Source organism: Vombatus ursinus, unplaced genomic scaffold, assembly GCF_900497805.2.
Source record: "Vombatus ursinus unplaced genomic scaffold, bare-nosed wombat genome assembly UNPS02014959.1, whole genome shotgun sequence".
Lineage (NCBI taxonomy): Eukaryota > Metazoa > Chordata > Mammalia > Diprotodontia > Vombatidae > Vombatus > Vombatus ursinus.
The window spans coordinates 8912325-8918035 of record NW_020954737.1 but is presented as its reverse complement, the minus strand read 5'-3'; positions in this window follow the sequence as shown (position 1 = coordinate 8918035).

The window sequence follows — 5711 nt, the reverse complement described above, 5'->3', positions numbered from 1 at the left end:
TGAACTGCATACTTCTCTGGGCAAGAAAGAGAAGGATAAAAAGAGGCAGGGAGAAAGAGAGGGAGGGGGAGTGAGGAAGGGAGGGAAGTCTGGGGGGAGAGAGGGAGGGAAGGGGGCAAGAAGGAAAGGAGGAAGGGAGGAGGGGAGGAAAAGAATTTAAGTCAATTCAAGGAATGTAGGATAGGCTAGATAAACAGAAACAGGTTGGAGGAGAATCTGTGGGAATAGTGTAGCATCAAATCAGTGTAAACACAACTAAGTAAAGGGACAAACTACTGACTTAAAAAACGAAATAGATAAAAACATATACAAAATAAATAAATGAAGGAAAATGCAAAGCTAACATTCATAACCTTAAATATGAATGGATTAAACAACTCAGTAAAATGAAAAAAGAGTAGCAGAATGGCTAAGAAAACAAAATCCAGTAATTTGCTGTATCTAAGAAAGATGTTTAAAAATACAGAATAAAAATGAGAGGCTATAACAAAATTTACTGTGCATCAAGTGATTCTCAAAAAGCAGTTGGAATCATGTTACTGGACAAAATTGAAATTCAAATTGTCAAGAGATAAACAGGGAAACTACATGCTTAAATGTACCACAAACAACAAAATAATATTATGATTAAATATATAGGAATGAAATGATATAGTACCTAAATTCTCAAAGGAAAAGCTAACATATTTGAAAAAAAAAAAGACCCAGCATTTCTTTGAGCTGACTCCCTAACCCATACTTTTAAGTTAAAAGTTGCATCTATCAGAGGACCACCCCAACTTCAAAGTACTCAGTGGGCTCACATTCCCAAAACTATAGTTCATGAGCCCCCATTAATGTATTTACCTATTGAGAGAGAACACAATTAACTCAAAGCAAAAACATCATAGGTAACAATAAAATATCTTCCTCAGAAATCTGTGGCACTATCCCACAAATACATACAGCTTCAGTGGAAAGAAAATAGATATTCATTAAATTCACAATTAGAGAAGCTTACATATAAGAAACATGTGACCAAGATAATTTTTATCTCTTCCATTGTCCTCATCCCCAACGCTTTGTAAAATTACTTTTCTTGCTTCACTTCTCATTTCCAAGACATAAAAGGAATTTATTCCAATACAATAAGAATATAAGCTTTTATAAGAATAAGAGCAATTTCACAATTAATAAATTGTCAAAGATTTTGAATAGGCAGTTCTTAAAAGAAGAAATTCAAACTATCAAAAGACATTTGAAAAAAAAATCTCCAAATTACTAATAATCAGAGAAATGCAAATTAAAGCAACTCTGAGGTTTTGTCTCATATCCACCAACCCAGCAAAGTTGACAAAAAATAAAAGGACAAATGTAGGGGCTGTGAAAAAAACAGACATATTAATGAATTTTTGGTGGAGCTGTGAATTGGTACAGCCATTCTGGAAAGCAATTTGGAACTAAACTCCAAATTTTACTAAACTAAACCCTTTGACCCAGAAATACTACTACTAGGCCTATACCTTAAAGAAATTAAAGAAAGAGGAAAAGGACTAATATGTTTAAAAATATTCATGGCAGGACTTTTTGGTGTAGGAAAGAACTAGAAACAGAGGGGGTACCCATTAACTGAGGAATAAAGGAAGAAATTGTGGCATATCAATGTATTGGAATACTACTGTGCCATAAAAGTGATCAGAAGAATAGTTTCTATGAAATCTGAGAAGATTTTTATGAACTGATGCAGAGTAAAGAAAGCTGAACAAGGAGAACAATTTACACAATAACAACAATGTAAAAACAAACAACTTTGAAAGACTCGAGAATTCTGATCATTACAATGACCAATCATAATTCCAGAGGACCAATGATGAAGCATGCTACCCCTCTTCTGAGAGAGAGATGATGGACCCAGAGTACAGAATGAGACATACTTTTTGGACATGGCCAATGTAAAAATTTGTTTTGTCTAACTGTATATTTGTTATAAGGGTTTTCTTTTTCTTTTTTAATGGGAGGGGAGGGATGAAAGGAAGAGAAAATAAATCTCTGTTAATTGAAAAAATAAAATCTAATTTTTAAAAATCACCAATGAAAAATAATAAATGTGACAATTCACTGCAGTTCCAGGAACTCTTACAGCATGCTCATCTGCCTCGTGAGCTTATTCCATATATTACTGGACTGTAAGACCTAAAGCTTTAGCAGTTTGGCACTGTGATTCACCACCCTTAAACTTAATTATCATTTTTAACTCGACTTCACTTTACTGTTTGGATGGACCTCATTGACCCATGGGTACTCCTTTCCACTTGTGCAGATAGCAGCCTATCTATGCCTTCTCATCTTGCCCATGACCTTCCATAAAGTTTCAACAGAAGATCTACCTGCCACATTGGGAGTCTTCCTCCAAGTTTTTTAATATTCCATGGATACAAACACAATACACAAGTTGTCTGCCTATTGTACCTTGTTTTCTTTACAAGACTGACCTGCCCTCCTTTCTGTTCATACTTGTCTTTGATGACATCTTTTTATATCAGTTCTGCATAAATCTCCATTAGTTATATGTTCACATCCACCATGCATTCAACTTTACATCCAACCTAAATGGCTTGGAAAGTGTTGGGTTGGTTCTTTTTTTCAATTGGGGCAGGAGAGGAAGTTAGGAGGATCTTTTCCAACACTTCAACTTTTTGGACCCTTTCCAAGCTGTCTTGCAATTAAAACACCTGTTTTAATCATCAGTGTCTTTGCATCAAAGTCAACCACTCTGACAGGTGTGTAACAAATTAAGGTACCCCAGCACTCTTATATCAAGGTGCCAAGTGTGGCATTTCCTTGCAAACTGACTGTACTCTGAGACTGATTTCCTGCCCAAATGACAGAAATATAAAAATCTCCTTGGCTTGAACTGATCTTCATATCGAATATCTTCATTACTGGAACTCTGCCTGCTGTCAAAGTTATTTGCCTAGAACCTGATCCTTCTTCTGTCTGGATGATTTTGCCTAAAATCCCCACCCACTTCACTGCTTTTTGATTTCTATGGATTCCATAGCTTCTGATAAACTAGCCAAATCTTTACAAACCACTTTATTTTGTCATTAGATGCTTGAGAACTCCTAGTCTGTATAATCATAGGCTCAGAGGCCATCTAACCCAACTCATTTATTTTATAGATGAGGAAACTCAGGCCCAGGAAGAATAACCAACTTGCCCAAGGTCACATGGATAGTACTCATTTGGGTGGGGCTTGGACCTTGACCCTCTACATCCAGAGCCAATGCTTTTTTCCCTATGCCATTTTATGTTCCTAGTTCCTGCCTCTTTGGTTCTACCACCAATAGGCTTCTGGATACCCAATAAGAATTTATATGGTTCTAACCTGCTATCTTGCCCTGCCACAAATTGTTTGGAGTCATTAGCCCTCATTTAGATGGGTTTTTAAATGTTTTTTAGTGTTACACATACAAATACTACCCATGGTATACTGGAAAGCTATCAATACAGCAGAAGTCACCTTAAAGTAAAGCAAGAATCACATCTATGTGGTCTTGTTTGGTTGAAGGCTCTCATGTCCAATCTAATGGTTTCTTGGATGGTCCTTAGAATTCCTGTGTGCCAGTTTCATTTTTGTCTTTGTATCTTTAGTGTTTTGCTCTCTAGTAATGGTTACTGGGTTGGTCCCTCCCTTTTAATCAAAACAGGAGAATTGATGAGATAAAATGACAATGTACGATATGGAGTTGGCTTAATGTGGGAATAAAAAGAATCAACCAGATTCTAGCTCATGAGTATGGACTCTATTGTGTGCTACCACATGTATTCTCCTCCATTTTGTTGTTTTTCAGTTATTCATCCATGGAAAACTAGATTATATAAGCCATATATTGCTTCATACATTCAGGTGGATGCAATTAATCAAGATCTTTTCATTTTATGAACAGAAAGCCCTGAAGCTCACTCTTTCTCCTTCCCCTTCCCAACCTGGAAAGCCCCCAATCTTTCTTCCAATTAGAAATTAGATTACCTAATTTTGTATCCTGGTTAATTGATTTTATTGTAATTAGTTGGCCTGGTTTGATTGTTTTTATGCATAAAAATCTGCCTCACTCTGTATTTGGGATCTTTAGACTGATTGGGGAGTCCATGGACCCATTTATTCTAACTGCCTAGCCAACAAATTACTTTTGCTTAGATTGTTTCCTCACTTATTATTAATTACTCACCACAGTACTTGTTGAATTCAGTTGAATAGCCACTCAATTCTCCAGTTCACTTGTCTCTGCAGACACAGTCAATTTTGTATCTTTTTGTATTCCAGACATAGGCCAGTAGCTGCTAGCTAAATGGCTTCTGTAAGTCATTGAGGAGTTAAGTTCTTAGAGTCCTATGGCAACACCAGTTGGTCTTTTCAGTATTATACTCTACCCATTCATTGACACAGTTCTTTACACACTTACATCACATTCTTCATTAGGGCAATGTCCCATGTGAACTCCTGGTAGTAGGGCCATTCCAACAAAGCCTGAGTGGTATTCTTCCATTGTCCAAATTGAATTCTTGAAAGTTACAAGCATAGCAATTGCAGAATATGTATTACAAGTATTGAGTATATTGTGATCCTAACTTGTTCCTTTACCTGAAATTGTTGTTGTTTGTCCTTCATTTTTGAAGAGGACCAATTATATCAGGGTGATGTTTTGACTCATGGGTGAATTGGATTTAAGTGAGGCAGAGTTGTACAAAGTCTCACTCTCTCTTCCAGAGTCATGAAAGTCTAGTGAGAAGATAAAAGTCAAGACAACTGGCAATGGCCCAGGATGCAATGGATGACCTTGGTGTCTTCAATATCTGACCAAGTACTCCATAGCACCTGCTTTAGCTGCCTTCATGGCCATTGGAATATATTGTTCTCATCCTCCCATTCTTCACATGCTTGGGATAGGCATTCCCCTTAATTCACCAATGGGTTTGAGGTTCATTGCTTACCCTCAACCTAGTTTAGCCTGTCTGCCAAGATGGTTTGCCAGGGTGTGTCTGCTATCAAGCAACAGTCTCTTGGAGCCAGAGGTAAAAAGTGAGTGCCAGGTAGACACCAAAAGTGGACAAACAGCCCTGAAAAGAGCTTGGCAAGCCCTCCCAGCAGAAGTGCTAGTCCTCTTGAACAACCCATACACCCCACACATGCATGAAGTCTATTCACCTGGATCTAGACCTCTATTCTACCTTAAATGCTAACTAATAGGTACTTCCTAGGCCATAGCCTACTCCCATTGCCTAATCTAACTCTCCTAATCCAGGCCTGGCTCCTTGCCCTACCCCTGCAAACCACCACTATCCCATGGCCAGAAAGACTAAATATAGCAATGCATTAAGCTAAGGATTAAAATTGTCCCATTTGCCCTTCCTGGCATCCATGTGAAGTAAGGACAAGCATTATCCTTTCCTACTAAGCAGAAAAAGAAGCCCAACTCCATAACATTGCCCAAGGCCACAACTGGTCATTCTTCTAAAACTCTGAAGAGATATGAAATTGATTTAGTCAGACTTACATGGTGCACGTGTATGTGTGTGTGGTTGTCCCATGATATTTGTTTCTTTCCAGCTATGATTAACTAGGAGGAGTTATTTGAACAATTAATCTCTCTAGGGAAAGGAATGGTCTTGTACTTTATTTAAATATGTATAGATTCGTGTTGGAACAACAGACTAACCTGGGAGTGCTT